Source organism: Schistocerca piceifrons, chromosome 3 (genome assembly GCF_021461385.2).
Source record: "Schistocerca piceifrons isolate TAMUIC-IGC-003096 chromosome 3, iqSchPice1.1, whole genome shotgun sequence".
NCBI classification, from domain to species: domain Eukaryota; kingdom Metazoa; phylum Arthropoda; class Insecta; order Orthoptera; family Acrididae; genus Schistocerca; species Schistocerca piceifrons.
The window spans coordinates 881,514,423-881,542,200 of NC_060140.1; positions in this window are offsets into that span (position 1 = coordinate 881,514,423).

Consider the following 27,778-nt stretch of genomic DNA (forward strand, 5'->3'; position numbering starts at 1 on the left):
TTGGTATGAGATTATAATTTTTAAAGTACGTTTGAGGCAGATGACACTTTTGACATGAGCAGAGAATTTTTTTAATTATTGGAGGAAGCTACGACGATTTTGAGATTTGACCGAGGTGTTATGATGTTATTTTTACGACGACGATGTGTATTATGCTGCTGAGGTATGTTTACGATTAATAGGCTGAGGCTATATGAGTTATTTGATTATGCTTCATATTTATAATGACGAAATATTGACGAGTGTCGATGGATACGTATATGTATAATGAGGTAAGGAGTAATGAATAGTGGGTAGGGACTCTTGACTTGTGAAAAAGGATGTTGGAAACCAAGAATCGTACTTTAAGAGTTATGACATGTGTGAATCATGTGTGAATGTATCACAATGCCACTGAACATTTTTTGGACACTGTTATATTCATAGGATTTTGTTTCTACAGATTTGCAACGCTAATTCTTGACCTGTGAAGTATTTTTATGTGAGACTGTCACTTTAGCGAAAATTGCTGTCGTAAATATTTCCGTACGAAAGTTAAGTGACCACCTGCACGTAATGCGTCGCGGGCACCCAGCTGTGTCAGACGCCTGGAGAAAAAGTCATTAGCGCGTGCCTTTCAGAGCACAGGAAGAAAAAAAAAGAAAGGGAAGGCCATTATCCTGGCCATTGTCATTCCTTTAGAGAAAGCATCGCAAAAACGACACGGTCGAACTTGAAAACATACGAGGGGCGTTCAGAAAGTAAGCTCCGATCGGTCGCGAAATGGAAACGACTATGAAAATCCGATAAAGCTTTGCACAGATGTGTTGGGTAGTGTCTCTAGTATAACCCCAGTTAGCATCACGTCGCTCTTCTCATTTCTGAGCTCGCAGTGAGTGCGTAAAGATGTCTAGAAAATAGTGTCTGCCGCCAAGTACGAGGGCCTGGTGAGAAATTTCGCCTGAAGCTATGCAGCTAACATTACATAACTGTCGTGCTGTTTCGTCTTCACGACAATTCTCAGCCGCATTCTGCAGGGGCAATGAAGATGCTCCTGCATCGTTTTCAAATGGAAATGTTAGATTACCCACAATACAGTCCGCAATTGTCTCCCCCTGAGTTTCATCTCTGGTCACATGAACCGCTGTCTTTGAAGACAACATTTTGACACAGACAACGAGGTGTAGGCCAGCGTGGAGAATTGGCGGAAAGCACTGGCGGCTGCCTTCTATGATGAGGCTATTGAAAAGTTGGTACAACGCTATGACAAAAGTCTAAGTCAGAACGCCGACTACGTAGAGAAGTAGCTGAAAGGTGTAGCTAATTGTTACAAGTAAAACATTTCTGATGTTCACTGTGGTTTCAATTTGGCAATCAATCGGAGCTTACTTTCTGAACAGGCCTCGTATGATTACACTAGCTCTTAATTTACGATATTTACTGAAATGCCTAATAAAATGACAAGAAATATTTTTACATCTGCACACCTGATTATGACAAGCGTCTTTCTAAGAGAGTTGAGAGAATTTCTACTAACTTACGAAATGCCACATAGCTATTGAATGATGTTTTTATGCTTTGGTTTGCGTAATTGCTTATTTCATTTGACATCTGTTTTCCAGCTGTGTTGCAGCATTGGTTTCATAAAATAAAATTAAATGCATTTGCTAATGTGAACACTTTCTGTCAACAGATTTATTAAATAATTATTTTCTGATCCACATTCTTCGAAAAAGGAGCTCTTGGAATGGAGAGAACAATAAGAAGGAACTAGTAACTGCATTCATAATTTTCTTTTCAAGTAATTGGTAACTTTTTGGTAGAATAACTTCTTGTGGTGCACCACTTTAATTACTTAGACATTAAGATGTGATTATACATTTGCCTTATCTGCATTGTTATCTTTAGTGTACTATTTTTTCTACTTGAGCTATGTCATGTTTCGATATAAGCTGCTGTTTGCCAGGCATAGTGCTACTGAACTTTAATTTGTGTTACTCTGCTAAGCCAGATTTATTTTTTTTGCTGCACAGTGCCCTATATGAGTTGTAATATTGCAATTGCTTTGGCATTTGTATTTTTGTCATTGATGTTTGTGTTAATTGTTTTGTGCTGCTGCATTGCCTCGTCCCTTAGTTTAGCATCTGAGCTCAGTAGATTTAAGTTAGCTTAAGAGGGGGTAGCCTCTAAGAGAATGAGTTGCGATGAATTGGAAGAAATGCATTGAGAAAACAGGTTTAGGTAGGATTTTCTTGGAAATAAATGTTGAGGTAAGAAATGTGTGAACATATAAATACAGAAAGCATGCTTAGATAGAATTTTTTTTGGTGGAAACAAAGGATGAAATAAGAGGAAAGATATATGAAGTTTTGGGTTGGACTGCAGTACCAAATGTTACACTGAAAACGAACTCTGTCCTTTCCTATTGGTGTTATCCCACTATGTGTTTGTGTACCCTTGAGTATTTGTTTTCTTCCTGTCTCTGTGTACTGTTTCATAGAATTTTTTTCTCTTCTAATACTAAGCTATATTCACTATGAGGAGGAATACTGTTATCCTCAAATATAAGTTGCATTAATAATATGTTATTTTCTTTGTAAAGTTGTTTACAATTCTGTTCTGTTTCAATGTTCATGTGTGAAATTAATGTTTCGAAAACTATTCTCATTATTTTATGTATGTACTTATGTCACTATTTTTGTAACACTCATGTATATGTTTATTTCTATTCTTTTGTAAAGCCTGTACTACAAATGTTATCTGTATTATTATGTTTTTAATGATGTATTTTGTACCTTTGTAATTGTATTCTTATGTTATAAAATTGTAATTGTCACCAGTTCATGACATTATTAACTTGTAAGTTACATTTCACTGCACACGTTTCTGTTGGTCATAGTATATGGACAATATGTGAGAAGTTGGGACTGTGAGTGTTTGCACGTGTGTTAATAACTCAGCAAGGGACTGGATAACAGCATTGCTGGATCTAAGGACAATTCCAGAAACTTTGTGAGTGCACAAGTGGTGGTTTATGGACTTGCTATATTCTCCGCAAGACTCTTCGATGGTGAATGTGCACCTGCACAATCGCAACAGATGGCTGCTGGCCATTTCTACAAGGACTGCAGTGGGTCTGCACCTCTGGTGGCCCACCAATACCACAATCTCTACCAGGACTACAGTGGGTCTGCTCTGTGATGACCTACCTACCAATATTCTTCCAAACTACGACTGACTCTGCTGTGGGTTTGCTCTGTTGTGGCCCATTACCTGCATGCATGTCGAGAGTCAGCACTGTCTTTCCATTGGAAGGACAACACTACTTCTTCAAGACTGCATGGAAATCCACTACTTCTGTGTGCATTTTCTTTTACTGCTCAGACTTTGAGAAAAACACTGCTATTCTCCTGTTATGTACGATTAGGACTGTCTTTATGGACTGTGAGACAATTTTAGCTTTTGACCAAGATTGTATCAATAAGTGTGTGCATTTGATTTCTTTGTTATTGTAATTATGAAAAGAAAAATTTTTGTCAAATCTGTATTGGCCAGTGCCCAACACCATTTGTAAAAATTTTTTTGTGGGGAGCATGGGGGCTATGTAAGTAGGCTGTTTATGTTTTCTCAGGCTGTTTATGTTTTCTCTATGTAAGTAGGCTGTTTATGTTTTCTTATTGGCAACGTTACGTAGCGCTCAATATGAAAATCACTGGCTGTGCTGTGTGCAGTCTGTGGCTAGTTTGCATTGTTGTCTGCCATTGTAGTGTTGGGCAGCGGCAGCTGGATGTGAACAGCGCGTAGCGTTGCGCAGTTGGAGGTGAGCCGCCAGCAGTGGTGGATGTGGGGAGAGAGATGGCGGAGATTTGTAATTTGTCATGAACTGGTATATTTATACATGATGATATCAAGGTAAATACATTGTTTGTTCTCTATTAATATCTTTCATTTGCTAACTATCCCTATCAGTAGTTAGTGCCTTCCATAGTTTGAATCTTTTATTTAGCTGGCAGTAGTGGCGCTCGCTGTATTGCAGTAGCTTGAGCAGCGGAGATTTTTGTGAGGTAAGTGATTTGCGAAAGGTATAGTTTAACGTTAGTCAGGGCCATTCTTTAGTAGGGAATTTTGAAAGTCAGATTGCGTTGCGCTAAAAACATTGTGTGTCAGGTTAAGCACAGTCGTGTATAAATTGTTCAAAGGGGACGTTGCAATAGTTGTTATTGTTGTTTCGACTTGAGGGTTATTTGGTGGTCTATGCAAGAATGGTCTGATGTCTGTATTTGTGTCTTTGTATTCTATATGTCAGCTGAAATTTTTCTTCTATATTTAACTTGTGTGTCACTTCGTGTTCTATTTGTGCTTGTTCTGGTGGCTGTCATAAGATTTCGTTTTTCTCTGATTGTTTAATTGATGCATGTTGTTCTTTGTTTGTTTGCTCTGGGATGTTTGAGTCCATTACTGTATTTTCTTCTTCTTCTAATTGCACATTATTTTGTTCTAGTATTTGTTGTACTTGTTGTTTGATGTTTTCTAATTCTGACTGGGGTATCCTGTTATTTTTGATTATTACACGGATCTGATCAGCTAGTTGTTGTTCTGTTAAAAATTTTAATTCTGGGTATCTGGTAATAAATGTTGTGTATACTTGTGATCTGTATCCAGTTGTGTTGATTCCTAAGTTTGTTGCTTGGTAATAACAGAACATGAGGTGTCGGATAACTTCATCTGATCATCTCATCCTCTGTCTTTGTTTTCCTTCTAGAGTGGTTGCAGGAAGCATAACCTGCAAAACACCTCTATTTGGATTTAAATCATTTTGCGTGAGGCTAGCAGTGTCGTTACCATTGTGGACGGGCATAGGGTTTAAGCGTAGTCCCCGACCATGACAGCGCTTGTCCGATGCTTCATTAGTTCTCTCCTGAACCAACTAATCACACTAAAAGGGGGGTTAGCCCTATTAGTGGTTTGTTCTTTAGGTCGCCTTTTACGACTGGCAGAACATACCGGAGGCCTATTCTTTTCCCGGGCCTCCACGGGGTTATTATTATTATTATTATTGTTATTATTGCGAGGGTAACCCCAAAACTAAGGTCTCCTATGTTTTATAAGTACTTATAAACAGCCATTTTCATTCTATCACAGGCATGTTCTATAGGGTTCATGTTCAAATGGTTCAAATGGCTCTGAGCACTATGGGACTTAACATCTGACGTTATCAGTCCCCTAGGCTTAGAACTACTTAAACCTAACTAACTTAAGGACATCACACACATCCATGAACGAGGCAGGATTCGAACCTGCGACCGTAGCAGTCGCGCAGTTCCGGACTGAAGCGCCTAGAACCGCTCGGCCACCGCGGCCGGCCCAAAAATAAGGTCTCCTATTTTTTTATAAGTACATAGACCTGTTTATTTGTACAATGGTTTTCACCGGTTTATAGCTTGAACATTTAGCTATTTTTCGACATAATCACCATTTCTGTCGATGCACTTTTGTAGACGCTGTGGCAGTTTTTGTATGCCCATGTCATATGAGCTCGCCACCATGCTGTTCAGAAAGTTATGAACCTCTTCTTTCACGTCGTCGTCGGAGCTGAAACGCTTTCCGGCCAAATGTTATTTTAGCCTAGGGAACAGGTGATACTCACTGGGCGTCGAGTCAGGACTGTAGGATGAGTGGGTGATTAAGTTCCACTGAAACTGTTGCAGGAGAGCAACGGTTTGCCGAGCGATGTTTGGGCTAGCGTTGTCATGGAGAATGTGTACGCCCTTGCTCAACATTCCTTTTCTGCGGTTCTGAATTGCCCGTTTGAGTTTTTTCAGAGTCTCACAGTACCTGTCAGCGTTAATTGTGGTCCCAGCGATTCAGCTCCGACGACGAGGTGAAAGAAGATGTTCATAACATTCTGAACAGCATGAAGGCGAGCTGGTATGACATTGGCATACAAAAACTCCCACAACGTCTACAAAAACGCATCGACAGAAGTGGTGATTATGTCGAAAAATAGCTAAGTGTTCAAGCTGTAAACTGATGTAAACCATTGTAGAAATAAACAGGTCTATGTACTTATAAAAAAATAGGAGACCTTACTTTTGGAATTACCCTCGTATTATTATTTGATTGCTGTATTATCTGTTGTCAGCTAGTTTCGAATCGACCCATCTAAAATTCCTGGAAAAATCAGATCAACATGGGATAAGTGTAATTTCTTTTTGTGTTAGCAACAACTCCAACAGCCCATTAGGATGTTCCTCATTTTCCGACTTCAATTTTTTTGAGCTCTCGTCCTCCAGTATTGTCTTAGTGCCTATAAAAAGATATCTGTAGGAAATTTACTTGTGATCGAAGCACTGTAACCCGTGCCGACTTGAGAGCGAATGTTCACAGATGTAGCGCTGATGTCACCTCAGCTTCTCAGTACATGGACACGTAGTGCGTTCAATAGTTCCGATCGTGTCGCACGTATTTTCCAATCGGTATCTGTTACATCAATTACAGAGTGCCAGCGAGCGTACCTTTTCAGTAGGGGACATAAAACACTAAGTAACTGTACACAAATCACCATGAAATAGAGAAGCACTGGAAGATTTATTTTATAACATACTGGAAGTAAAATAAACCGTTAGCGAAATTGCTAACCCTGCAGTCCGCGAGTGCATTACATTTTGGGAGAAAGAAGGAATTCCGAGAGGAGCTGTTCAGAATTGTTCTCAAAAAGTAACTTGCATTCGGAGTGGAGAAATTGCAAAAATCGCAAAAAAGTCAAAATGTGTTTAAGCGCCGTGGAGAGAAGTTTATAAATAGTTTGGGCAATTTATTTGGTAGCGTACATACCAATGCTCCACAAATAATCAAACTGAAGAAGGAAGGTTGTTTTTACTTCGACAGGAAACACCAGGGCGTAAAGGGTACCTTGCAGGAGAGGCCGAATACTTGTGGATAAAGAAGAAACAGCGAGACTGAGAAAACGGGAAGAACAGAAAAGACAAGAGAAATAAAAATGCACAGTAGCTGATTCTACATCTTCTGCTGTACTTCCTTCTTTAGCATCTGACGAATCAGATAAGACATTTTCAAATTCAGATGAAATTGACGTTGGCGACGGTGAGTTTTTAGAACGTACTTCTGAGAGCAGTTTGTTGGTGAATGCTGCAAGACGAGATTCCAAAGATTTTATCGCCGAAAAATTAGTTGCTGCCTTGGATAGATGCCAGATGAGTTTAAGAGGTACTGTATAAATATTTTTCAGGTGATAGCAGCGGTACTTGGTCATAATACCTAAGAGTTCTGTGTTACTAAACCATCTCTTTGTAGAAGAAGAGAGGAGAACGGTCTGGAACAATGAAATCAGCCTTCAAGAATGATATTCCTGCGTTTCTTACTGTTCATTACAATGGTAAACTGTTGCCAGTGTAGAATGTCAGGGGCCCAAAAATTCCAATCATTGTCACATTTGAGGACAGTGAACAGCTCATTGGCATTCCAGTATTACAGGATAGTTCTGGTAAAGAGGAAGCGAAAGCTGTCTGGAGCACATTAACATACTTGTGTATTGGCGACAACGTACAAAATCTCTTCAGCAGCACAACTGGCCATTTTCATGGGGCATGCAGCTAACGCGAACACGAAGAGGACAGGAAGTTGTTATGATTCCTATGCCATCATCAAATTATCAGTAATTTTCACACTGGCAAAAAAATTGTCGATTCGATTTTAATGATTCAGAAATGAAGGAGACTGTTGATGTTTTTGAAAGTGAATTGGCTTAACCAACAGTGAGAGGTGACAGAGCTCTGTGTAATGATTGTGCGAGAAGACTTAAGCTGCAGCAATACATCAAGCAAGAAGAATGGCAAGAGCAATTTATTGCTGAAAAACGTTTCTTTTAAGATCACAACTTGAAATATCCATTGAAAATAAAAACACATTGAAAGATTTCTCTCTTTCCATTGTAACTGTTTATGTCAAACCGTGGCTTCAGTGCTGTGGACCTGTAAAAATTCCTCATCTGGATCTCTGCTCCTTAAAAGATCTGAAATCATATGGCCGGCCGGTGTGGCCGAGCGGTTCTAGGCGCTTCAGTCTGGAACTGTGCGACCGCTACGGTCGCAGGTTCGAATCCTGCCTCAGACATGGATGTATGCGATGTCCTTAGGTTAGTTAGGTTTAAGTAGTTCTAAGTTCTAGGGGACTGATGACCTCAGATGTTAGGTCCCATAGTGCTCAGAGCCATTTGAACCATTTGAAATCATATGAAAAGATAGATTCCACGATTTCAAAAGCATCTATAGGACAATTGAGTCATAATTTGTAGTATTTACGTATAAAGTTGTCTCTCCTACCACTCATTGATGCTGAAGTAGAGGTACAAACCAAAGTAGTAGTTGTTCAGATCTCTAGTGCTACACTTTCCAGTAGAAATGATGTCTATGATTTGGAAACAAGTCTTTCCATTCAACCACATACCTGCGTTGTATCCGATGGACAAGTCCTTTAATGATTACAGCCACTAGTGAATCAGTGTGCTCCCTGCCGCCGTTGGATAAGCAGCTGCCAGCAGCAAGTCGTATACTCTTAGCTGACTTATTTGTTACATAGTTTAATTCTTAATTCCTTTGCATGTTTTTGGGTACTTGCATTGTTTAATTCATAAATTTAGGGCGTATTATAGTATTTGAGAGTTGTAGCATCGTGTTTTAGTACCTGAATAGTGTAAAATCGCGTAGTCTCCTTCCGCCACCGAGCAGTGTGTCAACAGTGAGCAAGTAGCAGCATTACTGCATTTACTAGGCAATCTGGTATTTTAATAACCGTTTACATTTTGTGTCGAATTGTTTGTGCTCTCTGTAGATTAGTTCAGACGTTCTTTGCACAACAGTTTTTAGCATGGATAGGGACTGCAACTGCTGTGTTCGGATGCGGGCTGAGTTGGCAGCCTTTCGCTCCAGCTTCAGGCAGTGTTGGCTTCAGTCACACAGCTTGAGGCTGTTGCCAATGGGCATCACTGTGGGAGTCCAGATGGGGGTTTGTCGGGGACAGCCAGCTTGTCCCACGCATCCCCCGATCGGACTACGGCTGTGGCTGCCCGGGATACTGCCCACATTGAGGCTGACCCCTCACCCATGGTAGAGTGGAGGTCATGGCAGGGAGCGAAAGACATTCCGGGGGGCTGAAGGGAAGGCCTCTCCAGTTTGTCTGATGAACTGGTGTCACGCTCTGTCTCTGGCTGAATCTGATCTTTGGCCGGACATGGCTGCTTGTCCTGTTCCAGATGTTGCCAATCAGTCTGCAAGATCCGGGCGGTCGCAGAGGGTGGGCTTACTGGTAGTTGGGAGCTCCAACGTCAGGCGCGTAATGGGGCCCCTCAGGGATATGGCAGCAAGAGAGGGGAAGAAAACCAATGTGCACTCCCTGTGCATACCAGAGGGAGTCATTCCAGATGTGGAAAGGGTCCTTCCGGATGCCATCTGCAGGTGGTCGCTCATGTCGGCACCAATCGGATCGGAGGAAATCCTCTCTGGCTTCCGGCGGCTATCTGATTTGGTGAAGACTGCCAGTCTCGTTAGCGGGATGAAAGCAGAGCTCACCATCTGCAGCATCGTCGACAGGACTGACTGCGGACCTTTGGTACAGAGCCGAGCGGAGAGTCTGAATCAGAGGCTCGAATTGCGCCATAGGGTGGTGGGGTTTCGGGTTCCGCTGGATAGGTCAGGAGTCCACTACACGCAGCAGGTGGCTACACGGGTAACAGGGGTTGTGTGGCGTGGACTGGGCGGTTTTTGAGGTTATATGGCCTCAGGCAAGTACAGAAAGGGGCAACAGCCTCAAACGGTGCGGGGCAAAATCAGGACATGCGGGGACCAAGCAGCAATCGGTATTGTAATTGTAAACTGTCAAAGCTGCATTGGTAAAGTACCGGAACTTCAAGCGCTGATAGAAAGCACCGAAGCTGAAATCGTTATAGGTATGGAAAGCTGGCTGAAGCCAGAGATAAATTCTGCCGAAATTTTTACAAAGGCACAGACGGTGTTTAGAAAGGATAGATTGCATGCAACCGGTGGTGGCGTGTTTGTCGCTGTTAGTAGTAGTATATCCTGTAGTGAAGTAGAAGTGGATAGTTCCTGTGAATTATTGTGGGTGGAGGTTACACTAAACAACCGAGCTAGGTTAATAATTGGCTCCTTTTACCGACATCCCGACTGAGCAGCATTAGTGGCAGAACAACTGAGAGAAAATCTGGAATACATTTCACATAAATTTCCTCAGCATGTTATAGTCTTAGATGGAGATTTTAATTTACCAGATATAGACTGGGACACTCAGATGTTTAGGACGGGTGGTAAGGACAGAGCATCGAGTGACATTATACTGAGTGCACTATCCGAAAATTATCTCGAGCAATTAAACAGAGAACCGACTCGTGAAGATAACATCTTGGACCTACTGATAACAAACAGACCCGAACTTTTCGACTCTGTAAGCGCAGAACAGGGAATCAGTGATCATAAGGCCGTTGCAGCATCCCTGAATATGGAAGTAAATGAGAATATAAAAAAAGGGAGGAGGGTTTATCTGTTTAGCAAGAGTAATAGAAGGCAGATTTCAGACTACCTGACAGATCAAAACGAAAATTTCTGTTCCGACACTGCAAATGTTGAGTGTTTATGGAAAAAGTTCAAGGCAATCGTAAAATGCGTTTTAGACAGGTACGTGCCGAGTAAAACTGTGAGAGACGGGAAAAACCCACCGTGGTCCAACAACAAAGTTAGGAAACTACTGCGAAAGCAAAGAGAGCTTCACTGCAAGTTTAAACGCAGCCAAAACCTCTCAGACAAACAGAAGCTAAACGATGTCAAAATTAGCGTAAGGAGGGCTATGCGTGAAGCGTTCAGTGAATTCGAAAGGAAAATTCTATGTACCGACTTGACAGAAAATCCTAGGAAGTTCTGGTCTTACGTTAAATCAGTAAGTGGCTTGAAACAGCATATCCAGACACTCCGGTATGATGATGGCATTGAAACAGAGGATGACACGCGTAAAGCTGAAATACTAAACACCTTTTTCCAAAGCTGTTTCACAGAGGAAGACCGCACTGCAGTTCCTTCTCTAAATCCTCGCACAAACGAAAAAATGGCTGACATCGAAATAAGCGTCCAAGGAATAGAAAAACAACTGGAATCACTCAACAGAGGAACGTCCACCGGACCTGACGGGATACCAATTCGATTCTACACAGAGTACGCGAAAGAACTTGCCCCCCTTCTAACAGCGGTGTACCGCAAGTCTCTAGAGGAACGGAAGGTTCCAAATGATTGGAAAAGAGCACAGGTAGTTCCAGTTTTCAAGAAGGGCCGTCGAGCAGATGCGCAAAACTATAGGCCTATATCTCTGACATCGATCTGTTGTAGAATTTTAGAACATGGTTTTTTTGCTCGCGTGTCATGTCATTTCTGGAAACCCAGAATCTACTCTGTATGAATCAACACGGATTCCGGAAACAGCGATCGTGTGAGACCCAACTCGCTTTATTTGTTCATGAGACCCAGAAAATATTAGATACAGCCTCCCAGGTAGATGATATTTTCCTTGACTTCCGGAAGGCGTTCGATACAGTTCCGCACTGTCGCCTGATAAAGTAAGAGCCTACGGAATATCTGACCGGCTGTGTGGCTGGATTGAAGAGTTTTTAGCAAACAGAACACAGCATGCTATTCTCAATGGAGAGACGTCTACAGACGTTAAAGTAACAACTGGCGTGCCACAGGTGAGTGTTATGGGACCATTGCTTTTCACAATATATACAAATGACCTGGTAGATAGTGTCTGAAGTTCCATGCCGCTTTTCGCGGATGGTGCTGTAGTATAGAGAGACGTTGCAGCATTAGAAAATTGCAGCGAAATGCAGGAAGATCTGCAGCGGATAAGCACTTGGTGCAGGGAGTGGCAACTGACCCTTAACATAGACAAATGTAATCTATTGCTAATACATAGAAAGAAGGATCCTTTATTGTAGGATTATATGATAGCGGAACAAACACTGGTAGCAGTTACTTCTGTAAAATTTCTAGGAGTATGTGTACGGAACGATCTCAAGTGGAATGATCATATAAAATTAATTGTTGGTAAGGCAGGTGCCAGGTTGAGATTCATTGGGAGAGTCCTTAGAAAATGTAGTCCATCAACAAAGGAGGTGGCTTACAAAACACTCGTTCGACCTATACTTGAGTATTGCTCATCAGTGTGGGATCCGTACCAGGTCGGGTCGACAGAGTAGATAGAGAAGATCCAAAGAAGAGCGGCACGTTTCGTCACAGGGGTATTTGGTAAGCGTGGTAGCGTTACGGAGATGTTTAGCAAACTCACGTGGCAGACTCTGCAAGAGAGGCGCTCTGCATCGCGGTGTAGCTTGCTGTCCAGGTTTCGAGAGGGTGCGTTTCTGGATGAGGAATCGAATATATTGCTTCCCCCTACTTGTACCTGCCGAGGAGATCACGAACGTAAAATTAGAGAGATTCGAGCGCGCACGGAGGCTTTCCGGCAGTCGTTCTTCCCGCGAACGATACGCGACTGGAACAGGAAAGGGAGGTAATGACAGTGGCACGTAAAGTGCCCTCCGCCACTCACCGTTGGGTGGCTTGCTGAGTATAAATGTAGATGTAGATGTTCTGGGACTGTGATATCTCAGAACGAGTCACATTTTTTGAACCTATCTTCTACAACAAAATTTTAAATAGTCGCTATGCCTCCTGCAGCTACTGCCATTTCTGCAGCTTTACGCACATGATCGCTCCAATTTAAGTCGGAACTGAGCAGAAGTTGGAGAGAGCTATATCCACCACATTCTGCAACTCGTGTAGAAACAGAGTGACCTGGGTTAGCGTGACAGGACCGTGGTTTGACCATTCGGTGGAAATGGGAACAAGTTGTCGTAGCTCCGCCAACAGTGCACGATGTGTTAGGTCTTCATCAAACGAAGCCTGCTCCTGCAACACGGGATAGTGAAAACCACAGTATGGGAACTCGAAGAAGGACGAGGATTTTACTACTCCATTGTGCTGCGTCCCCGAACTGCATACAAATACTACAGTACGAAATCCGCATCCATAAGGGCCCACTCATGTCTATCAGCCCAACATGCTGTCATCATTATTCTGACCATCCAACAGAGAAACATTACGAACAATAAAAGCTCCACTAACATCTTACCATACAGAGTTCGGTATGACGTGTAATTTCACATGTCAGACGCCGCTGTTATGTGTTTGTCTGCTGCTTTCTAAGAGGTATTCTCCATTACTAACGATCATTTTACATAGGACGATGACAACATGTTGGGGTGATAGACGTGAATGGGCCTGAGGGATGCTGATTTGCTTCAGACTGCAATATCTGTATGTAGTTTGGGGACGCACCACAATGCAGTAGCAAAATCCTCGTCCTTCTCCCAGTTCCGTACTGTCTTTTATACTATCTTGTGTTGCCAGAGCATGCTACGTTTGGTGCTGACCTTGCACATCGTACACTGTTGTTCCCATTTCCACCGGATTGTCAAACCACAGTCCTGTCGCACTAACTCAGGTCACTCTGTTTCTACATGAGCAGCAGAAGGTGGAGGATATAGCTCTCTCCGACTTCTGCTCGGTTCCGACTTAAACAGGAACGATCACATGCGCAAAGCTGCAGAAATGGAAGTAGTCGCAGGAGGCATTGGGGCTATCTAAAGTTTTACTGCAGTAGATAGGTTAAAAAAAGTGGCTCGTTTAGAGAGATGAGAGTGCCAGAAATGTGATTCACTAGTGGCTGCAATAATTAAAGGACTTTTCCATCAGATACAACGCAGGTATGTGGTTGAATCGAAAGATTTGATTCCAAATCATAGGCATAATTTCTACCGGAAAGTGTACCACTAGGGATCTGAAAAGCTAGTGTACATTTCTTACTACCTCAATCAGCATACCGTCTACCTTTAGTGATCCTTCTCAATCAACAATCTCCTACAACCCAGTCGATATATCACCGAACCTCTGACATGGCATCGAGACAGAATGCGTTACAAATACTGGAGAAATATCTATCTGTGGCATAAGGGAGTTGTAGATACCGGTTTCATACCACATTCCTTAGTTGAATCACTTTCTAAATTCGGTAATCTTTTTACGAGGTTGCACTGTCGGTGACGTGTAACTGCACTGTTGGTCTGATAATATACACTCCGGCGATCACTGTCTATATTCAGTGGCAGTGGGAAAACCACTTCATGCCAGAGCTCGATTTATAAAGACGGTGTAGCTTTTAACATGGATACTTGGATACTTGTGCTCACCTGTAGTACCAAGACTGCTTGGATTGTAATATGGTCGTGTTTTTTAACAACTGGCGGTTTGTAAGACGATTACGTCTCTCTTTCTAAAATACAGTGATACCACTCGCAAGAAAAACTTATGAGACATGCCCACTCATCGCTGATTTTCGGTCAGTATTATTTCGTATCGCCAGCAATCAGTTATTAGTGGAGTATTATACTTAGTAGTAGGGGATGCGTGATAGGTTCGCCTTGAGCTTCAGGCTTATAAAGTATGTGTGTGAGTTCCGACATGTGCAAAGGGAACAGCTATGTCCAGTCATCAGGAAGGTATGGATTTGACGCGGAATACTGTGATAGCAAAGGTGAAAGTATGTCAAGTTATAAGAATGGTACAGATATTTATATTTCCAGAGCCACACCATCAGTAGGGTTTATTTCTGATACATTGCTCGTTATCGATTGTCGCCAAATTGAGACCGTACGGTGATAAAATATATATGTGGCCGGTTTCCTAGGATGATTCTGGCTGTGGGGTGAATGATTCACGTTTCCCGTTAATGGCAGGAACCGTCTGAATGGAGAGGCCTGTTGCGATGCAGGAATGTAGCTGACTTAACCGTGACGTGCTCTAGACGGCCGAATAGCGAACTAATACTTAGTATGTGTTGGATAGTTTTCGTGATCACGTGGAAATTTGAGAAGATTCAATACGGACGTGTGTTTGCCCTGGAACAATATTCCCTCCCATGTAAATTGTCCAATTGACTGCTTCTACACATTTCGGGCCTGTGTTTAGTTGAGAGGACATCGATTGTAGTGTGTGTATCTAGCAGGTGAAAGATGGGTGAAAGACACGGTTGCTGGTTCTCTAGATATGAGAAACACCTTAGTTGATTTTTGAAATTATAAGGATGATTTGGAATCAGTTGTATCACCGAAATCGATATTCGCGACTGGAAAATCAGTTTCCTCCCTTTTTTTTCGAGTTTTGATTCGCAGACTGGATAATATTCTAGTTACTCAGTGCTTTACAGCATGTTCCACATCGCTAAAGTTTCGGGTTTGTAGAGAAATAATTTCCAGTCTATATCTTTGGAATTATACTATGCAAGCGATCAGTACCATACTGCTGTGTGTTTGATATCGAGAAGTATCGCGTAAATGGTATAATATTCTGGCAAACCATGTGAAAATACACGTGTTCTTGTAATCCTGGATCTGGAGGTGGGTGTAGGAAGCAAGCAAATAGGTTGGGGCCAGAAACAGTGACGCCTTTGTGCCGACAGGATCCGACGCAGCCTTTGTACAATAGTCTTCACGATAAATGTATGAGTGTCTGGTGGTCACTACTGTGTGGCCTATCATGAGGAAGGTATAGATTCGGCATATCGATAGCCGTAAGGGGAATGAAAGATTTTTTTATGTGAAAAAATATGTCCACTATGAATACTGATATCCGTTCCAGAACCACAACCGTCAAGAGGAGACATTTCCAATAATGTCCTCGGCGTCAGACTGCAGCGGCAATCCTAATATTTAACTGTAGTTGTAAGTAGGCTAGTAGGCTGTTTAGGTTTTTATGTTGGTAACGTCTACTGGCTGTGCTGTGTGCAGTCTGTGGCTCGTTGGCATTGTTGGAATATTCGCCATTGTAGTGTTGGGCAGTTGGCTGCTAACAGCGCGTAGCGTTGCGCAGTTGGAGGTGAGCCGCCAGCAGTGGTGGATGTGGGGAGCAGTATTGCCAATTTAGCGACTTTGTCGCTAGAAATGGCGACTTTTGCCTTCGTCTTAGCGACAAAAAAGAACTTTTGAGCGACAAAAATTATTTAGCGACTATCTGGCGACTTTTGGAGTATTGACGATTTTTGAAGTACAAATCAAAACTACGTTGGGCAAGTATTTTCATTAACAAAACTAAGATTTGAACTATAGAATGGGTACTACACTGACTTTGTTCTAGATTTACTAAGTTAAATTAAGTTCTTAGCAGATCATGTAGCATTGTTCAGCATTCAGTAAACCTTAATGTGGGAATTGCCTACAGAGTAAGAAAACCTTGACTATAGAACAATTCATTATTCATTACCCACTAGCCTGTTATCGTCGATACCGTATCGATTCTTAAACTTTTGAACTCCCTTTATTTTTCGAACTGACAAAAAGCATACATAATATTCAGTATAATAAAATACATTTCTGTCCAGCAACCTCTAATTTTTCGAAATGTTAACTCGCAGTCAAATTATTACCATATTCAAAGTGGTAACGCACGAACAATTCGGTGGGGGTATCTCAGACATTATTACGTTTTAAACAATGAACTATAGGACTGATATCGAGTTACCGAGTTGAGTGAGTAGATTGTGTCTTGACCTATAGTTCGCCTGAGTTTTAATGTATTTTCAGTGATTATACATTGGTGAAACTTATGTTGTGGTGGCTTACATAATGGATTTACCGCAGAAGAAGAACCAGCACGCTCAAAAATATCGGGATGCGTGGGAAGCAGAACCTGAATTCAATAGGTGGCTGAAACCAGTCGTTGGAGACTTATCCAAGACAAGATGTCAAGTATGTGCAACAGAGTTTTAAGCTAAATTTTGTGATATTAGAAAGCATTCGAAAACTCTTAAGCATAAACAAAAAATTGATTAAAAAAAAAACACAAACCACCTTACCTGTGAAAACAGTTCCGAAAACAACAGTTAGAATAGCAAGCAGAGCGGAAGGCGCCCTTTCTTTATTTATTGCTGAACATTGTTCTATTTTAGCTGTAGATCATTTAGGAAAACTGCAAGAAGGTCTTTCCCGGTTATTAGGGCGCTAAAAACATGCAGTTACATCGTACAAAGAGCACTAACATTATAACTGAAGTTTTGGCTCCATATCTTACACAATCATTAGTTGAAGATATAGGTAACCAAAAATACAGTGTACTAATAGATGAATCCGCAGATGTATCAATATCTAAAATACTAGGCATCCTTGTACGGTACTATAGTGTAAGCAACCAAACCATTAGATCAGCATTTCTCAAACTCGCTGTAGTAGAAACTGCAGATGCAAGAAATCTGGCTGCTGTTCTTGTGAATTCTTTGAAAGATCTCAAACTTCCAATCGCTAATATGGTAGGAATTGGCACAGATAATGCTTCTGCAATGGTTGGAATAAACAATGGGCTTTTCGAACAACTCAAGAGAGAATATGGTTTGAAGCATTTGGTATTGATTCGTTGCATTTGTCACTCTCTTCAGCTTGCAGTTTCGCACGCCTCAGTGAATACCATACCTAGAAACATAGTTTCTGGTACGGGAAACCTACAATTGGTTCTCCATTTCACCCAAAAGACAAGAGGAATATAAAAAGGTTTATGCGACAATAAATTGTGGAAAACAGCCACTAAAAATTCTGAAGTTCTGTGCAACACGTTGGCTTTCAATTGAACCAGCAATACGAAGAATTCTGGAGCAGTGGGAAGAACTGAAGCTTCATTTTTCACTTGCCGTGGTTCAAGACAATTGTTACACTGCCGATCTTTTGTACAAGATGTATTGTGACGACGCAAATCACCTTTACATGTTTTACCTTAAACATGCTTTAAAAGACGTACAAATAGCAACACTAGCTTTTGAAGGCGAAGACAATGACCCCACTAAATTACTAGATACACTTGTATTTCTCATGCAGTCACTCGGACAAAATATAGTTTTTCCAACTGTTGATTTGCTGACAACACCAGTTCCAAGCGCATGTATGTACGCAAATCCGAACCTTGGCTTTATGTTTGAACAGAAATTGTCTGAGTCAAGTGTGGCTGAAGAAAATAAAGTTTATTTGAGGAAGAGATGCATTCAGTTTAGTCTGAAACTCATAAAAGAAATTCAACAAAGACTGCCAAGTAACGTTACTATCCTGAAAAAAATGTCAATGCTGAATGTTGAAGAAACACTAAAAGTGAATAAAAATAATGCTGTAGCGGATGTAGCCAAAGAATTGGGTTTTTGTGGAGATTTCATAGACGGTATGCTGCAAGAATGGCATAATATCAACTTCATTAGGTGGAATAACACTATTAACACTGTTCGACTTTGGAGTGAGGTTTTGTAGTATAAAAATGCCGCAGAGGAGACTCCTTTTTCTTTGATTTCACAGCTAGCAATGACTGTTCTATGTCTACCGCATTCAAATGCAGATGTGGAAAGAATATTCAGTTCTATGGACATTATAAAAACTAAACAACGTAACAGATTATCGTTAAAGACAATTAATGCTTTGATCATATTGAGAGACTAGCTGAAGAAACAAAATAAAGATTGTGCATCTTTTGACTTACTGTCAGACGTATTGGAACTTATTGGAACGAACAAAAGTTACTCTTTTGCGAAAAAACCAGTCGAACTGCAACGTCATCTTTTGAGCGACGTTCAACCCTCTACATCAACTACAGTTCTGTCACAGCACGAAGCAGAATAGTTATTCGATCTTCTAAGTGACGACGATGAATAGCTCACATACCGGTATGTCTATATTTTGTAACCTAATTTGAGTTCTTGCTTTCTTTTGTTACAAATACAGTTGTATCTTTCTAGTGTATTTGACTGCTGTGATTAAAACAACAATTTATGTGTTGCATCAATTATGATAAATGTTTAATTAAACGTTAGCGTATTTTATATGTATGTTGTTGCAAGCGATGCGTCATTTAATTAAGACAATATAGCAATTACGTAAGAGACAATTTTTATTAGTATTTATTACCCCCCACCCCCCACCCCCCGTCACCCCCCCCCCCCCCCACACTGGCTTATTGCACCATTCACAGCACGAAATTTTCAGTAGATCCCTAGTAAAATCAGTTTTAGCGACTTTCTAGCGACTTTTGATACTGAATCTAGCGACTCGGTTTTTTTAGAGTTGGCAACACTGGTGGGAAGTGAGATGGCGGAGTTTTGAGAGCGGATGATCTGAACGTGTGTCCATCAGAGAGAGTAAATTTGGAAGACTGGATGTCATGAACTTGAACACTATTAAGGTAAATACATTGTTTGTTCTCTATGAAAGTTTTTCATTTGCTAACTATGCCTATTGCTAACTATGCCTATCAGTAGTTAGTGCCTTCAGGAGTTAGAATCTTTTATTTAGCTGGCAGTATTGGCGCTCGCTGCATTGCAGTAGTTCGAGTAACGAAGATTTTTGTGAGGTAAGTGATTCATGAAAGGTAAAGGTTATTGTTAGTCAGGGCCATTCTTTTGTAGGGATTATTGAAAGTCAGATTGCGTTGCGCTAAAAATATTGTGTGTCAGTTTATTGATGATCTGAATAAGTAAAGAGAGAGATATCTGCGCACGTTCAGTTCTGCTCAGCTGTTTGAAAATCAAACAACGTAAGGGGTTTATCAGCACAGTAATTCATTAAGTTTTTCTAAGGGGGCGGTTCATATAGTTACACTGACAAATATTTGTCCGGTTCTTGTGAGTCTGGAGATGTCCGTAGAAAGTACAGCAGCAAGCAAGCAGGTCAGGGCCAGAAACATCGTCTCATGAGACACCTTTGTTCAGAGCTGGGACTTTCCCATCCCTAGTACACTGATTCAGAGAGTCAGAGAAAGTTTTCGACTTATGATGATTTGGCTTGTGGCTTCCCTGGACGGGTAAATAGGGAACTAATGCCCAGTTTGTGTTGAGTCGCCTTCGGGACAGCGTGTGTCGCTTGTATACTCTGCAGAAATTTGATAAGATTCAATACAATGAGTGTTTGTGCTGGAAGTATTGATAGCGTTCGAACTCTTACCACTCAGACTTTCCTGGGGTCGGGAGTCGTCCATGGCCGCCTGGTCTCTCTGTGGCTGACTTGCGCTTCTGCAGCTGCGGTCATGGGCCAAGTTTATGGCGTCAGTTTCCCCGTCGGCGCTGCACTGCAGCACGTTGAGTACGTGGGATGTATTTGACGATGTGTAGACCACTTTTGCAGGGTTTAACTGTCAGTGCAATATGGAGATCTGTGCAAAATAGTTTTTTGCCACTGAAAGTCTCGTCTGCAGAAAAAAAGGCAGCAGCATCAATAATTTGGCGGGTAAATTCAGTAAGAGCCAATCAGAATGCTCCATTCATTCATAAGAAATTCTTTGAGCTGGGACATAGGAACCTCTACAGACTGTTTTGAACAAGATGGGGAGGGGGGGGGGGGGAGGGGAGTTATCTACGCAAAGTCCTGAGTGTAAGGAGATGTATTCTTTGTTCAGGTGTTCAAAGACAAGTTGAAGCAGACCTTCCATCTCTGGCGTCGTGCTGTCCCTCATGGACATTGTGGTATTAGGACATCTCCATACCAGTAGCTATAGGACACCGAAAATTCCAGCCACACTACACACACATCTCACATCTATGCGTCAGCCATGCTGGATAGGTAAAGACGTGTGCAAGGCTGACGCGTCTGTCATGTGGGATGGGATGTCCTGTTAGGATCACTAGGGAGAATGCACTCTGTATTATTCTAGGAGCTTGACACATTTCATTACTCTGTGCTCCACTCATGGCACGATCCCGTTCAACTATAAACCTCAGGGAAACACCTGTTCCATTATTCTGCTGACACCTGCAACACACACGAGGTCATCCTCCAATGCACTATTCTTCCTTTCAGCTCAGGTGGTTGTTTAAGGGAGGTGTACAGCCCAATTTACTGCGTGGAAAAACATGCAGGTGTGTGGTTCTTATTTATTTAAACGCATGCAGATGTGCCACACTCAGACACATTGTAGACTACGCAAAATAAATAAATAAATATAATAAAAATAAAAATAAAAATTGTCCTTGACCCGGCCGCAGTTGAGCAGTGTGCATGATCAGTGCCTGTTCTAGCAGTCATATGCTTCCTGTACCAGCAAAACTGGTCATAAATAAACAATAAAAGAAGATACAGAATGCCAATCCTGCCATTTTAATTGATCAACGTCCACAGTCATGAATTTTTAAAGTTGCACATGTGAGCTATTTCGACTCACTCATTTTAACTGACCTATTTCCGCCATCTTGAATCTTTTAAATAGCGCAAGTGGGTTAAACTTAGCGTCTTGGAGCTTTTATACAACACTTCTAACTGAGCTATTTTCATCATCTTCAAGTTTTTAAGCAGCACAAATGGGCTATATGTGCCAGAAATTGGACACTGCTGTTTGGGATAGGGAGAGGGGGTGATCTTGAGGGAGGGAGGGGATTACTTATAACAACGACGCATTGCTTCGTGTCTGTGGCAGACTTCCACAGCATTTTAAGCCTTCACTTATGCACTACTATGTACACAAAATTTTATTCACAGTTTATAATCAAATAGTTAGTCTCACTTTGAAGCTTGCTAATTGAGAGCTTTGATTGTCATTTCCATTTCAATTTCTGTTGCTTTCTTGGTAACTATCTTAACATTTCGCTTTACGTTGTTCATCATCTTTCTCTAAGACTAATTATGCTTTTAGTTCACAGTCACAATACATTAGTTTCTCCGATCTGTTAGCAATTATTATTATTATTATTTTAATTCATGTGAATCGTTGTTTCTATTCATTAGATTCATTAAAGTTTTCACTGTCATTTCAACAAAAATTCTCTTTTTACTAGATGTGAGGATCAATCAGTCACATTTGATCGCCCTCTCACATGAGAACAGAACACCATTCAAAAATGGCTCTGAGCACTATGGGACTTAACATCTATGGTCATCAGTCCCCTAGAACTTAGAACTACTTAAACCTAACTAACCTAAGGACAGCACACAACACCCAGCCATCACGAGGCAGAGAAAATCCCTGACCCCGCCGGGAATCGAACCCGGGAACCCGGGCGTGGGAAGCGAGAACGCTACCGCACGACCACACCATTCAAGAAAATAATCAAATTCCTTATCGCGATCTCGGTTTGCGTCTCGGATTGACTTTAAAAGGAAAAATAAAGACATTTCAAAACTAGCTGTTCCCGATTTCGTTCACACGTTTCCTTTTGAAAATCGTATGCCAAACCAGCCTTCCACGTCAACCGCATTTCTCAATCTGTGACGTCAAGTCTATGGGACGGGTTTAGGCGGGTTAGGATATTTACACAAATTCGGAAGAAAGACATAGATATAATAGTACATAGAAGAAGAAATCTAGCAAACAACTCCTTGTTCCTTATGACTTAGAAATTAATTTTCCTTTACGCCGTACGTCTGAGTACGCGCTCCAATTAAGAACTAGTTGCGTTGTTTTGCCGGCTGTTTCATTGTCATTTTATTCTCGCCTTGACGCCTGCTTGCGCTACACTGCATTGACCTCTATATATGACCTTAAGTCATCATTGCTTTGTCCTTGCCACTTACGCTCTTATACTTGGTATTTATTCCACTTAAGGCTTTGAATGTATCTGACCTGCGTATTGCAATTAAAATTAATGCTACTTTGTTTATCTAGCTGAAGGATAGCGCTTTCGTGGTCATGTTGGTGCTTACAAGTAACTCACATGCTTCGTAAACATTACGTTATTTTAATGCAGAGATGAACCTGTTCCAGATTTCTATGTACATTAGATCTTAATCTAGACTTAGCTGACTTAGAAACTAGTTACTTGTTTTCCTTTTTAGTGGGATCAGGAACCAATAATTGTCAAGCGACCCTTGTCCTTGACGAAAATAAATTTCATTTCTCGATCATTGCTCCTTGAACTTAAAAAAAAATTTCTTAGATACTGTGATTTATTATCACTTCTTTAACATTTCATATCGCAGAAGCCGGCTTGTTAGGCACATCCTTCGCTTTATATTTCATTTTTCTCTCTTAAATATTATCTCCTTAAAACTAAATCTTAAAACTAGAGTTCTTGGAGTTGATCACTTTCTTTGTTAAACAAGAATTTTTTTATTATTTATCAGCTTGTCTGTACTTAAATTATGGCTCAAGATAACATATTTTAAATTCTCTGCTGTATAGCAAGATAGACTCACTGTCGTGTAATTTATTCTAAGCAATTTTTTTTACGAAGTCAGATCAGTTGTCACTTAGTCACTAGCGGCTAACCTTCTCTTGCCATTATAAAGCTTTCCTTCTGACTTATTCCGTAGCATGATATTTTTTAAGATCAGAGTGATGGTATAAACCTTTTATTTTTCCATTTGCGGGATCAGAAATCAGATAACAACCTGCATGCGGTATACGAAGGATCTCGTAAGGTCCCTCAAAAAGACTTTGCCATTTTCGATTTTTGTGTAAGAGCAACGATGGTTTAAAGCGTGTTTTTAGCAAGACCTTTTCGCCTACTTTATACGTTAACACCTCATTAATATGTTTGTCATACGCCTTCTTGCGTAAATTGGCTTGGGTGGTCAACGTTGTTAGAGCTTGTCTTATTCTGGCGTCTAAACTAGCACTTGTGTTATTACACTTAGGAATTGAATTGACCCATTCATTTTTCTCTTGGTCAGAAGACATCAAGTCACTCGGAGTGAAACCAGTAGACAGGTGTGGTAGATTATTCACAATTTCCTCGAAAGGTGGCACAAAGTCAACCCAGCGAGTCTGCTGATTTGGTATATAAGCACGAATAAAACGATTAAACTCCTTGAACACCCGCCCAGTCGGATTCGACTGCGGTCTAAACTTGGAGATAAGGATTTGCCTAATTTGATGACTAGCAAGGAAAAGTCTCCATCTTTTGCAGACAAAGTTAGACCCATTGTCTGAGAGAATTGATTGAGGTTTTGCGAATCTGGGAAAGTAGTCACGTTATAAACGACTGATGATTAGTTGAGTGTTTGCAGATCTCATAGAGTACAATCTCAAATGTTTGGTAAATAAATCAATGACAGCTACAAGGTACCTTAGTCCTCCACGACCTCGTGGGAGGGGTCCTGCCAAATCTAAGCCTAGGATTTGTCTAGGTTTCTCTGTGATAATAGGATTCAAAGGCAGTATATTCGAAAGATTAAAAGGTTTTGCCTTTTGACAAATGATACAGTGTTTCAAGAGTTTGTGAATTCTGCTATGAAGGTTAGGGATGTAGCAGTACTTTGCTATTTTACGCTTACACTTTTCTGGACCAAAGTGTCCCCACGAAATATGTGTATACCAGAGTAAGTTTTCTACATATTCCTTCGGAATGCATACTAGCCAATTTTCTGATGACAGTGATGTTCGGTGGAAAAGAACTTGATTATGCAATTTGTAATATTTGCACATGCGATGGGTAGGATTAGTTTCGAGGATCTGTTTCACACCTCTCCATTTTGGATCAGTTCCCTGCAATTGGACAATCTGGTTACAAAGATCAAGAAAATATTTCCGATGTATTGGATCCCTCATCAAAAGAATTCTGTAATTTGACATTTGTTCCAAAAGTTCAGTACTGTCCGAAGAGCCTTTAGGCATGCGAGATAGAGCATCCGCAATAATGTTATCTTTGCCTTTTATGTAGATTATTTCGAAGTCATATTCCTGTAAGAAAAGACACCACCTCGTTAAGCGAGGATGTAGGAGTTTACACGTCAGAAGAAAACTAAGAGCCTGATGATCAGAATAGACTTTGATTTTCTTGCCATTGATGTAGTAGTTGAATCTGTTGAAAGCCCAAACTACTGCAAGAGCTTCCAACTCAGTAACAGAATAGGATCGTTCAGTTTCTGTAAGAACCCTACTAGCAAATCTAATTACTCTGATGTCTGGTTTTCCATTGGTTTCATGGATCTGGAAGAGACATGCGCCTAATCCCTGAAAACTTGCGTCAGATGACACACAAAATTCCTTTTCCATATCTGGATGATAAAGAATGTTGCTATTTAACAAAGCTTCTTTGATATCGAGGAATGCCTTTTGACAGTCGTCAGTCCAATTCCACTGAGTATTTTTCTTTAACAGTTTCAATAAATCAGGGTTGTTCATTACTCGCTTTGGTAAAAATCTTATGAAGAATGAAGCGAGTCCAAGATAACCTTTAAGTTGTCGTTTTGAAGATGGGATAGGAAAATTTTTAATTGCACTTAGCTTAGCCGGATCAGGACTGATTCCGTCAGATGAAATGACGTGTGCTAAGAATTTGACTTCGGCTCGGCCAAAGTATGACTTTTGCAAGTTGGCAGTGACTCCGTATTCCAGGAATCACTGAAACACTTTCTGTATTAGTTCAACGTGGCCTTCCCAGGTATTAGTGGCAATTAAAAGATCATCAACGTAGAGAGTGACTTCATCATTAAGATCTGGACCAAGAACATGATCTAAGGCAGAGATGAATACTCCAGAACTAACATTCAACCCAAAAGGCATGACCTGAAATTGATAGGATCTGCCGGCGAAGATAAATGCCGTATACTTTCGTGAGTTAGGATTTAGTCTCACTTGCCAAAATGACATTTTCAAATCTATGCTACTCAAATATTTAATTCCATAAAATCTCTGGAGGTGTTCTTCAATCGCTTCAGGTCTCGTTCGTACTGGCACAACAATTTTATTTATGCTTCGTGCGTCAAGTACGAGTCGTACGGTGTTATCCTGTTTCAAAATCGTCAACAAGGGGCTACTATATGGCGAATTAGAATACTCTATGACTTTCCAGTTCAGCATTTTCTTAATTTCATTACGAACTGCTTCCCTTCTTGCATACGTTATGGGATATGTCGTGCGACAGAAAGTTTGGTGCGGCACCACTTCCATAGTATATTCATAGTCTTTTATAATACCGGGTCGTTTTGAAAACAAACTGAATAATTCCTGTCGCTGAGGTTCGGATAACTCTGTTGATTCTGTAGTCTTATTGGTTATTTCCTGCTGAGAGGGTAAGTCACTGACTGTTATTGTATCATTAAATGTATCACAGTTACCATAAAACAAATTGAAATGATTACAACAAGGAGGTTTTCTGCCTATCCTTTGTAATCTAATGCTATTACAAGTGCCAAAGTTTTTTACTCTTTCTTTCACTAACTCCAGTGCAACTTTTGTTTGCTGTACTAACAGTGTGCAAATGCCTATATAAAGATCTATTCGGGCTCTATATCGTCGTAGAAAATCCATTCCCAAGAGACATGGCACTGCCAAATTCTTGACAACGAGGAAAATACATTTTATGGGTATTGATTGAATCTCGAGTGGTACCCAAGCTTGTATACTGACCTTTTGTGTCTGGGAGCCGATGGCTCCTGCTATTGAACATCCTTGGACGGGTAATGTTGGAATTTTAATTAATGTACTAATTTGCTTATAGAAACATAAGGACATAGCATTAATATTTGCACCTGTATCTAGGATTACAGTCGTCAAAATTCCGGCTATAGGAAGTTTTGTCATAGTTTGCACTTGGTCATCTATCGGTTCATCACCGTCACTCGTCTCTTTCTCTTGTAATAATTCTTGTCTCATGTCAATCCCGTCATTGTATCTCAGTACCAGTAGGTCATGGTTAGTCTCTCCGTCGAAGTGGTCGCCCCCATTCTGTCTCAGCATCACTTAGGGAGCTTTCAGATGCTGAACTTAGTTTTCCTGCTTGTGTGGTTTTGATTGGCCTCCATCGTTAGAAAGTTCGACCAATCTGACATTGTGAGAACACTGAGGAACAAAATTACTGTTATGCACAAACGTCGTGTCAAAATGTTGCTGCGTTTGTTGTGTCCAATACGTGTTACTGTCTTCCGCGTTTGCGAAAAATACAGGGGGATTGTGATGCCTTCGCGGGGTCTGATGAGTTTTATTACTGTGAAATCCACCTTCACACTGTGGTTTGCCGTTAAACTGTGTGTTTCTGTACATTCCCTGCGCTTGATTTTTACTAGGCGCGGAGTTGTATTGGTATGAGTGGGCGTTATCAGCTGTTTGTTGCTGCCCGTAATTTGAGTGTTGGCTGCGCGAGTACGGTGCATTCCATTGCGATCCGCTCTGCTGTTGCAACCTTTTCGACTGAAACCATTTCCAAACTTCTGATTGTACGGTTGATTGCCGTACTGGTTGCCAGTCGTGTTATACACGGGATTGAATCGGTTGTGTTGATTATGTCTATTCCTTTTGTGCGGATACCCATTGCCTTTATTTCCGTTTTGCCAATCGTTACTATTTTTGTAACCGATCCCTGGCTTTTCATAGCCGTTACTCTCGTAATGTTGTGGCCAAGAATTGTGCGGAGTATTCCGCGGTTTGTTAGCTCTCATGTCCTCATAGATCAGGTCTAGGGAATCTAATATCGACAGAAAGGTGTCTGGATCATCATCTGGTATGGCTATCAGCTTTTCACGAATCGAAATGGGTAATTTAGACTTGAGAATCATAATTACATCTTTACTATTGATAGGGTTATCCCAATACCTGATTTTGCCAAGATATTTTTCGAAGTACTTTCTCAGGGTCAATTTGTCAAATTGTTCTGCATTATAGACTTCTTTACGAAGGCGCTTCTGAACACCTTCGCTCCAAAATTTGCTGGGGAAACAGTGCTCAAATTCCTCATACGTTCGACACTTATCAACCATTTCGGTTCCCCATATTGCCGA